Here is an 11392-nt window from a genome sequence, read left to right on the forward strand (position 1 = left end):
TTCTGAGATAGCCTAGGGTGTCCAGTTGGTCTGCAGAGACATGAAAGGGACTGAACAGATGAGACGGATGGAAAGGTATGTGAATTCTTACCTTGAATTACAGAGAATATGCACCAGTTCTGATGTTTTGCCAGAAGCTCCATTCCCCTCTGAAATGTTGGTCAATCTTTGGGCCCCAACAGCCACATCTGAATAGATGTTTAAATCTTTGTTACTTTTCAACTGGCCTGAGATTCAGAGAATATTTTTTAAATGCATTTGAATTTTCACAAGTAATATTGTGTCTCTAAATATTAAGTAGTTCATCATGGAGGCTTCCTGAAGAACATAATGGACTGTAAATCAATGTATGTTTGGTTAAGCAGAATTACAGCACCTCCTCTTTTTTTAAGCTCTTTATTGGAGTATAATTGCTTTACACTGCTGTGCCAGTTTTGGCTATATAACAAAGTGAATCAGCTGTATTTATATATATATCCCCATATCCCCTCCCTCCCACGACTCCTTCCCACCCTCCCTATCCCACCCCACTAAGTCATCACCAATCATCAAGTTGATCTCCCTGCGTTATACAACAGCTTCTCACGAGCCATCTATTTTACATTTGGTGGTGTATGTATGTCAATGCTATCTTCTCACTTCATCCCAGCTTCCCTTCGCCACCGCCCCCCCAACCCCAGGGCCTCAAGTCCATTCTCTACATCTGCAACTTTATTCTTATAGCACCTCCTTCTAATTAAAAGTTCTTTGAATCCCCAAGCCCATATTTCCTTACTTATTACTTCTATTATTTGTCTGATCTTGATTTTATTTGGACTTGTTAAATCCCATAGATGCCATGCCTGTCCACTGAAAACAAATATAATCACCTTGAATGATTGTACCCTTTGATTCCAGTTACATTGGAAGCATTTCTAATGATTTGAGGATCACAGGGCTGATCTAAGATAAATTTTATTTCTGAACTTTCCTCCAAGTGCTACTGGCTCTTGGCATCAAAATATTGCCCTTTGCAGGATGTGGATTGCTCCCGCCAGTTTTGGAATTCCCTACAGCTGATGGCCCATTTTCCCAAACAGCCTCAAAGGTACCAACATTTCAGAGGGGAAAGGAGCTTCTGAAATAACCAAATAATTCCTGCAAGTGAGAGCAAGAGAGATGGCTAGTAATGCTGACTGCCATAAAAGTGAAACGCCAAAGACGGTCAGAAAAGGGAGATCCTGCAAAAGTTTTTCATGGCAAAACATCAGAGCTGGTGCATATTCTGTAAAAGTAACAGTCTAAAGGGAAGGAATGTATTTGGATGTGTAAGTCCACCAAAGTGGACCCGTAAAACATAAAATGGGTTTAAATTACAGAAGGGAAAGTTCGAATTGGAACAACAGCAACAAAACTTCACAGCACGATTATGAAATAACGCATAGCCAGGCTACCAGCGGAGATCTTCATTAACCAAACGTTATCTGCCTCAGCATCATAGCTGTCTCTCCACCGAACTCCACACTGGAGACAGGTCATTGCACACTTCAAGTCTCTGAAATTGAATCCACATGAAAATGTCTAACAGCCATTCTGATGAAGAGTGCCAACATCTTCAACTGAGCTTTCAAATAACTCCATCTAATTACAATGGCCTAATTGTGGGCAGTATACCAGGAACATGCATCTTTACCTGTGTTACTCTAGGTAAATATGCTCCATTTCCTGTCCTAACACAGTTTTACCAGAGAGCTGGAAGGGATAGATATGGGTTAGAAAGAAAAGCTGGGTTTGCTGTATCAAGATTAGCAGTTTGGATTTGGGGGGGTTGGTTGTTGTTTTCCTTTCATGATCTCTTACCCCTGTATTGTATTTGGTGATCCAACTTCCATATTGGTAAGGCTTTAGGACAATATATCTGATCGGCTCTCTTCCGTTCCCATTTCCTCACCTACAGAACAGAGGTAATACCTGCCCATGCTTCCTCTCGGGGTGCTCGGCTCCATCATAAGAAAGGCAGCGATCCTCATCGCTGTGGCACAGCAAGTGTTTTCTTAATTTCACTGAACTAATCATTTATGTGAAAATGCTTAGGAAATGATAAGGCACTATAAAGAGGAAACAAGATGTAAATGAAAGTCTAAGGTGATAAATTGTAAAGAAACTCATCCTCAGGATTGATTGTATATGTCAATAAGCAATAGGCTAAAAGCCCACTCATCATTGCTACTCCTGCCAAAAACGATAAAAACATTTGTGCCCAGAGAGGGATGCACTTGTGTTCCACTCCTTTGTGCTACAGTATTTCCACCACTCCAAACGCAAATGCACGCACACTTTCAGTTGTAGTTCAGGGCACAAAGGGGAATGGGTATTACTTCAGTGGAACTTTTCTCAGGATGCTTCTTGGAAACTTGTTTTGACAGATAATGAATGGGAGACAGAAGCCCCAGACAGTGGAGAAGTCTGACTGCCTCATTTCTACCCCTTCTGGCTTCTGAGGACAAACCTCACCACTTCACAACATTGCCAAGGCCATTTCTGATGTCCAAATTAGCAGAAACAGGGACCATTCTGGAAGCAGAACAGCTTTTGAGAGCAAGAGCTGTGGGCACCTCACACTTTCACCAAGTGTTTGGGTTGCAAGACATATTGCATCCAGAGTGAAATGGTATTTTCAAGTAAGTTCTAAAATCTCCTTAAGAGCATTTGTGTACTTTCCTTAATACTGCAAGCAATACCCATTCTGTCCAGTTTCCCTGGGTGTCACATTGCTCCCATGCTTGTATAAGCACGAAAATCAATTTAAGTACATTCAGTAAAAACCTAAACCCTTTCCTTTTAAAACAAATATTTGATTTTTCTTTCAGAAGTAACTATTTTTATACCATTTTGTCCAACTTCTGAAACCTAATTCTAGCCAAAAAAATGAGGAGAAAAATGCAACTGGCTTCTAATATAGTATATTAGAAGCAATCAGAATAATATAGATATCTTAGTAAAACCTCAATCTTATTTTCTGATACTTTAGAAAATACATTCCTCTAAAAACACATTATCCTTCAAGTGGCCTTTGGAGAAACTGAAACATTGAAGAAATCCTTGGATTGCAGTAAGGAACATTCTCCATGGACAATTCTAATCAATTATAGAAACATAACTGTACCCAGATCATATAATATACCAGTGATGGTCCTGGCTTCTGTCCATCTTATAAAATGCTGCAACTCACAGACATGGGTTCTGCTGCTATTTGCATCTCTCCAACCCAGAAAGACCTGCTCTCAACTGATTGCTACTTTTCATGCTGAAAATGATTGTACATCTGCATCTCCTGTTTCAGTTTTGTCATTTCGTTATCTTTGCCCAGTGTGTTAATTATTTTTGGATGCTTCAATCCTATCTCCAAACAATATATTTGAAACACTCATGAGGGTGCATTGCATAAATATTGAATGTGTTAAAGACAGAATCTGAAGTAATTCACAATGAATTTAAGTAAATTGATTGGAATCAGCTTTTATTTAGGAAATCTTCTAGGGACAATTCTGACATATTTAAAATAACTAACTGTTCACAGACATGCAATCTGCATATGCATTCCAACAACTCCATGAATCAGCAATCAGAACTGAAATACATGCCGAAAGGATCTGAAAAGATGCTGGAAAACAGCTAAAAAGAGATACCAATTACAGTAATAAAATACCTGGGAATATTCTTCAGAACAAAAATGTTTTAATAAAGTCAGATAAGGATAATGTAACAATGATGAGGTGTTAAATAAAAAGGGGAAATGTAAGGTACACCCAAGCTGTAATTACATATGTGTTTTAAAGTTTCAGTAGACAGAAAAATGAGATCTGTTCCACCCTGGTGCACAGTGAAGGAAAGAGAAGTGGCAAATATAAAAGTCAAATGTCTTGCATTGGGTTTGGCAATGATTTCTGGAATATGACACCAAGGGCACAGGCAAGAACAGAAAAAAGACAAATTGGGCTTCATAAAAATGTTATTCATCAAAAGACACTATATGTTAGCAGTAAGAAGGCAACCCACAGACTATGGAGAGAAAATATTTTCAGATTGTGTATCTGACAAAGGATTAATATTCACAACATATAGAGATCTCATAAACTCAAAAACAACAACAAAAAAAGGGACTTCCTTGGTGGTTCAGTGGGTAAGACTCTGTGCTCTCAATGCCGGGGGCCCGGGTTTGATCCTTGGTCAGGGAACTAGATCCCACATGCTGCAACTAAGTTTGCAGGCCGCACCCAAAAGAGCCCCACGCTGCAACTAAAAAGATCCCGCACGTGGCAACGAAGACCCGGCAGACCCAAATAAATAAATAAATATCAGGGAAATAAAAAACCAACCTAATTCAAAAATGGGTGTTGGCCATGGGAATGTGATCAGCAAAATTCAGTGTGGGAATTTTAAAGAGCAAATGACCTAGTTTTTTTAACAAATAAATTGCAAGAAAAAAATGTTGGAGAAACTTATAGATTAAAACATATTATTTAATAAACATATCAAACAGAAAAAAAAAAATGGGTGTTGGGCTGCACCCCACAGACCTGCAAGCCCTGTGCTTGTGCAGCTTCAAGACCAAAGAAAGAGCCCAGAGTCAGCAACAGAGACATCCGTGGTTTAATGGATGGGGGAGCTTACATCTCTGCGGCAAGGTTCTGGAAGGTAGGCAGGACTTGGCGGCAGTCTTTGCTCCATAGGGAGGGGGAGATTACCACTTATAAGGGAACTGATGTTCGGTGGACTCATTGGTTACCAAGGAAACCAATACAGGGGCACGCCCCTCATCAACCCCTTGATGAGAATAATCACCAGCTGCGGCCTGGGGCAAGTACTAGGAAGGTCTGCCAGGTGCACAAGATACAGGTGAAGCAGGTCTGGGCAGGGGCTGTGCAGAGAGTAAGAGAACAGCCATCTTGAGTGGCCTGACCATACAATGGGGAACAGATAAGCCTCAAAAAAAGATATGCAAGTAGCCAATGGTTATATGAAAAGATGCTCAACATCACTAATCAATAGATAGGTGCAAATCAAAACCACAATAAGACACCAACTCACAGCCACGGATGGAAGAAAAAAAAGAAAAAACGAAAACAGAAAATAACAAGTGTTGACGAGGAAGTGGAGAGAGCAGAACCCTTGTGCACTGTTGGTGGAAACGTAAAACGATACAACCACTGTGGGAAAACAGTATGGCAAAGCCTCAGAAAATTAAAAATTGAATGTTGGACTGCACCCCACAGGCCCACAAGGTCTGTGCTTGCCCAGCTTCAAGACCCAAGAAAGTGCCCCGAGTCAGCAACAGAGACATCGGTGGTTTAATGGATGGGGGAGCTTACATGTCTGAAGCAAGGTCCTGAAGCAACACCCCACTGTGTGCGGCAAACGGACGGTGGGCAGGACATGGGGGCAGTCTTCGCTCCCTCCCAGGGGGATGGGGAATGGTATCAGTTACAGGGGAATTGATGTCAGGTGGGCTCATTAGTTACCGGGGAATCAGTAGAGGGGCACGCCCCTCACCACCCCTTTGATAAGCTATCATGGGGGGCGGGGCTGGCGGCAAGTACGTAGCACGGTGAGTCATGTGAATAGGATGTAGGTGAAGCAGGCCCTGATCAGGTAGGGGATGTACAGAGAGTAAGAGAACAGCCATCTCGAGTGACCTGGCCATACACCATATGATCAAGCAATTTCACTTCTGGGTATATATCCAAAAGAATTGAAACAGGGTCTCAGAGAAATATTTGCACACCCACGTTCATAGCAGCATTGTTCACAGGAGCTAAAATATGAAAGCAACCTAAGTGTCCATCAACAGATGAACAAATAAGCAAAATGTGGTATATGCATGTCATGGAGTATTATGCAGCCTTCAAAAGGAAAGAAATTCTGACACATGCTGCAACATAGATGAACTTCGAGGACATAATGCAAAGTTAAATACGACAGTCACAAAAAGACAAACACTGTAGGATTCCACTTAATATGAGGTACCTAGAGTAGTCAAATTCATAGAGATAGAAAGTAAAATGGTGGTTACCAGGGGCTGGAGGAAGGGAGTCTGGGGAGTTAACAGGCACAGTTTCAGTTCTGCAAAATAAAATTTAGGAGACGGGTGATGGTGACAATTGCATAACAATATGAATATACTTAACACCACTGAACTGTATACGTAAAAATGGTTAAGATGGTATATTCTGTATGTGTATTTCACCACAATAAAAAAAAATAGGTGTTATTTTTTTAGAAGCCAGATGTCTTGGATCAAAGATGAAGAATTACAGGGAGCCAAAATATTTAACACGTTTATTAAAAGTTCAGGACCATGCACTATGTAATCAGCATACTTATACCGGCAAAAGTAAACATTCCACACAGAAAAGTTACCAGACCATTCTGCCAGTTTATTCCATTGAAAAGATATTTCAAAAACCTGTCGAATCTTTGTTTCTAGACATTAAATGGAAAAGGAGTGGAGCAACTGATTTCCAGTCCTGCCTCCTTCCCTCCCCCTTTTCCTGCCAGCATCCGTACCCCTGAATTATTAGGTCAGAGTCAGGCCTTCTCAGAGAGAAAGGGTGCATCCCCAGCACCTAGACCCAGACTTCGAACCTACGACACACTAAAAAGTTATCCGTTGGTTGAATGGTGGTCCCTTAGTGACACCTACACTTCCAATAAGGTCAAACTGGTAACCCAGAAGTCAGGTCTTCGTCTCACTCCCCCAGCTCCCACGCCTACGTGTGTGATATATTTGAACCCCACTCTTTGAGTCCACAGCAAATAGAATGAAAAGTTTTTAATTATTTGTACTTTGCCCATTACTTTTTGTTATGAAATATTCCAAACATAAAAAAAGGCAGAAACGAACATAAGGAATATCCCTGCACGGTCTCACCAATTTATTGAATGATAACATTTTCCATACTTACTTTTTAAAAGAGAAATAAAACATTTAAAGGTACAGTTGGTGTCCTATACACCCTTTACCAAACTTGCTCTCTCCTTCCCGTCCAGAGCTAATCCCCACCTTGAATTATTATTTTTCATGGACATGTTTTTGTACATTACTGATATAACTACATAATGTTATTACCTGCTTTTACATTATTTTCACATATATGCAAAAAAGATAGATAGCAGTTGTGGTCGGCAGCCTCCAACATGGCCCCCAAAGACCCTGCCCCCTGGGGTTCACACCCTGGGCAATTCCCACCCCGTTGTCTGGACTTAAAGATTCACGTCTAATGAACAGAATATGGCAGAAGTGATGGGATATCACTGCCAAGATTAGATTATAAAATGTATTGTTTTTGAGATTTATCTATGTTGACATAGTTTATTATACTATATAAATATATCATATTTTATTTATTCATTTTTAAGTTGATGGGCTTTTATATTTGTCCCAATATGTGCTACCACAAATAATTGCTGCAATCAACATTTTTCCCTTTTTTTTTTTTGCCTCCGCTGGAGCCGCTGCATGGCCTCTGGGATCTTAGTTCCCTGACCAGGGATTAAACCCAGGCCCTTGGCAGCAATAGTGCAGAGTTCTAACCACTGGACCTCCAGGGAATTCCCTACTTTTCCCACTTTTTATTGAATTATCTTTAATTTCATAGAAATGCACATAGGTCAATAATAATCAAGTTAAGAATTTTAGTTCAGGAATCAAAAGAAACTAGCCACAAAGAATTTGTGATTTGCCTAGTCTAGTATGACAGGTTTATATTTTTAGGGTAAAATGTAATCTACTGTGGATTTCTCCACAGAAACATATCTAAGTAGGTGATGTTGAAACTGCAGAATACAGTAAAGGCAGCCATGGAAACTTATTCCAGGCCAAAGCTGATGGAACACAGGCAGCCCCGGTCTCGTGATTCCCTGATTATGTACAAATAGAACTAGTTAGCACGTATATTCCTTTTCTGCTGTGCTTTTAAGCTTAGATTTAACTGCAAAATTTCCCAGTGGATGCTTCTTTTGTGCCCCAGTGGGAGATGTCCTCACAGGTGGATTCTCTACACATCACTTGAAGAAAGGAGTCAGAGCCCCAGTTTTCACTGCTCTGCTGAGCAAGGATTGAGCAGGCTCTGTTGGGAGGCTGTGGGCACTTACTCGTCCTGAAAGACAGGAGTTAAACTGAAGTTGTAAACCTCTGAAGAAATGGGAATATGCCCTGTCGTCATCTCTCCTGGCAAAATGGGACTGGTTTAAATGTCATCGTGAATTAACAAGCATGCCTGCGTGCTTCATGGTGTGACAAAGGTCTCTCTATTTTTGATTTACAGACTTTTAAAGCTGACATTAAAAATTATTCCTCCCATACAGCATACTTGGTCAAATGGTATCACATTTTTGGGTAAGCTTGGTTATTCGTATTAAATCTATTTCTTTATATTTCCCATCACATGTAGATAGGAGAGGAGAATCCTGCAGGCTCTTGCCTCCCAGTTTCGGCTAAAGCTGGAGCAGCAACCTACCGGCAACACCACCACCCTCATGAAGACACAAAAGTACTAAATACAGAAAACTCGGCTTTGATGCGAGATGCAAATATAGTAACACCCCTCCGAGCACTGCCTTGAATGGCTGTTGTCCTAATACACCCTGAATGGGTCATCTATTTAAAGGGATGTCAGACATTTCAAAGAACTTGAGTTAGCATTTCACCACAACCTAAGATTTATTCAAGAACAAAAAGATCGCAGTAAAAAAATTCCTTCATTATTTGCATCATTTTCAGAAGCCATCTCTCTCTCTCTCAGAATATATATATTTTATCTCACGCGCATCAACTGAAGAAATACATACTAATCAGCAACCTTCAACCAAAACTGAGCTATGCAGGTGCTTCAGAACACAGGAAGCAACAAAAATCAGCCCCTGCCGGGCTCCCCAGCCTGCTGGTCCTGAGCCGGTCCTCCTTTTGTGCCCCCCAGAGCCGCAGCCTCTTCTCCTGGGCACTAACTAGTTCACCTTAAACCCTCACCTACAGAGCCCATGGCCTCATATATGAGAAGTGCTTGAGAAATATCTGTGGCACAAATACAATTTTACAATCGATTGGAGGACTGTCTCATACAGACCAAGGCGTTAACAGAGGGAGGTGAAGGTAATAAAGCTTCTGCAGCGCCCACTACGCCCACCATCCTCTCTTAAAGGGATCGGCTGAGGCGTCTCCAGGGAAGGTCAGCAGAACAAAGTGAGGTTACGGAACATCCTTCCTACTCGCAGGTCATTACGCAGACAAATGCCTTCCTGTGCCGAGAAAGGTCATCTGAAAGAGAACCAAGTAAGCATGGAATTTAGGAAATTAAAGGTATTTTTCAGGCAGTGGGGCCAGTAGTAAATGTCCCTGATGTCTAACCCCTGCTGGAGAATATTTTACAGCCTCCACCCCAGGTCGTATTCACTTAACATGCTCCCAGCCAAATGAGCAAGCCCCAAGCACTCAGCAATCCTCGTAGAATAATTCTGGAAGGCTATACGGTGAATTTATAAGCGGTGGCTTCCGAGGGGTGGACTGGAGGAAAGGCTTAATGTGTAATGTTTTGCACCATTTGATTTTTTTTTACCTTGTGCTCACCCAGTATTTTTCCGTTGAAAATAGTTGGTTTAAAATGTTTTATAAAAGAAAATAAACTCTCAGAATTATAACTTGTTTCAAACAAACCAAACCAAACCAAAAGAGTGTGCTTGGTATTTCCTTTACAAATGGATTCACTGGCTGTGCCTCTGAGGGGTTAGGGGTTTCATGGTGGGTTAAGAAAAACAAAACAACAACCCTTAATTTCCTGTTGAGGACAACTTTGGGAGAAAGAGGGTGATTTCCACTTCACACCTGGGAAGGGTCCCTCCTGAGAGTGGATGCAGGTTCTCTGATGTGTTTGCTGCATGTGAAAATGCCACAGCTGGTGCCAAAACCCCCGGCTCCTCCACGAGGCACCGTGAATCTGAGTGGGTGGTCACTAGGGATGGTTCTCCGTTAAACAATGACTAAAACATGGGGAGATTCGGTGTTTTATTTAGGGAGCAAAACTGAAGATTTTCTGGGGAAGGGATTTTAGTTTTGTGAGTTTTGTACCTCAAAAAACCTCAAGGGGATTTCTCTCCTTTCATCCCTATTATGGGTTGAATTGTGTCCCCCGCCCAAAAAGAGATATGTTGAAGTCCTAGCCCCCGGTACCTCAGAATGTGACCAAGTTTGCACACAGGGTCTTTCCAGAGGTCAAGTTAAAATTAAGGCCTTGGGGTGGGCCCTCATCCACTATGACTTGGTCCTTATCAAAAGGGAAATTTGAACACACAGACAGACATATATGTGAAGAGGATGTGAAGAGACCCAGGGAGGATGCCTGTGAAGAAGGGGGCAGATGTTGGAGTCAAGGAACATGTGGGAAGGATCCTTCCCCTAGAGGTTTCAGAGGGCGTGCAGCCCCACAGATGCCTGGCTTTCAGACGTCTTCTCTTGTCCTGAGCCACCTAGTTTGGGGTACTGTGTGATGGCAGCCCTAAGACACTAATACAAACCTTCCCCGTATCTTCTGGGTGTACAGGCCCTCCTTTGACCTCCGCCAGGTCTCAGTGCCTGTGGCCTCTTGCCTCCAATCTGATGCCTGTGTTTCCCGTCATTGCTTTTAGTCCCCTCGCGCTGCCAGCACCTCCAGGCCTTGCGCAGTGGGGCTCCATGCTTGGAAGGCCTTCGGGGGCTTGGGGGCCTTAATGGCTGTCCACCTTTCACTCCTTCTCAAGCCTCAGAGGAGGCATCTCCTCCAGGTGGCGAAGCTGCCACTCCCAGCCCTACGGTTCCACTGCTGCCCCTGCCCACAATGCTAAAAGTGTCTGGCGTGGGTCTGTCTGGCCCGGGAGAATAACTCCTTCCAGGGCAGGGACCATGCCTTCTTCATCTTTTACTCCCAAGCCTGCCACAGTGTCCAACACACAGAAGCTCAGTGAATTGTTCCTGAGGTGAACTGCCCTCTGAGTACCTACCGTCGGTGGGACCCCGTCAGGAGACAGGCTGTCACTCCAGCCACCTCCAAGTGAGAGCCAGCTCCCAGAATCTAAGCAGCCCCATGGTGGACTAGAGAGGAGACACATCATGACCAGGGAAACTAGGGCATCTGGTCTGTTTCTAGCACTTTTGTAACTATCACTTGTTCCTGCTCAGAGGCCCCCTGGGACAAGACCGCAGAGCCGCTAACAGGGCCTCAGGAGGTATAAATCCGCACGGTCTGGGGTACTTTCCTCCATTCGCTCTCACTTGTCTCCTTGCACATCTGCCTTGATTGCATTCGGTAGTAAGTTTCTTTGGGGCTGTAACCTCCTCTTCAGAGACTGTCACTCGGGGGCCTCTAGGAACCGAAGAAATGAT

The sequence above is a fragment of the Hippopotamus amphibius genome, chromosome 6 (genome assembly GCF_030028045.1).
Source record: "Hippopotamus amphibius kiboko isolate mHipAmp2 chromosome 6, mHipAmp2.hap2, whole genome shotgun sequence".
Classification (NCBI taxonomy): domain Eukaryota; kingdom Metazoa; phylum Chordata; class Mammalia; order Artiodactyla; family Hippopotamidae; genus Hippopotamus; species Hippopotamus amphibius.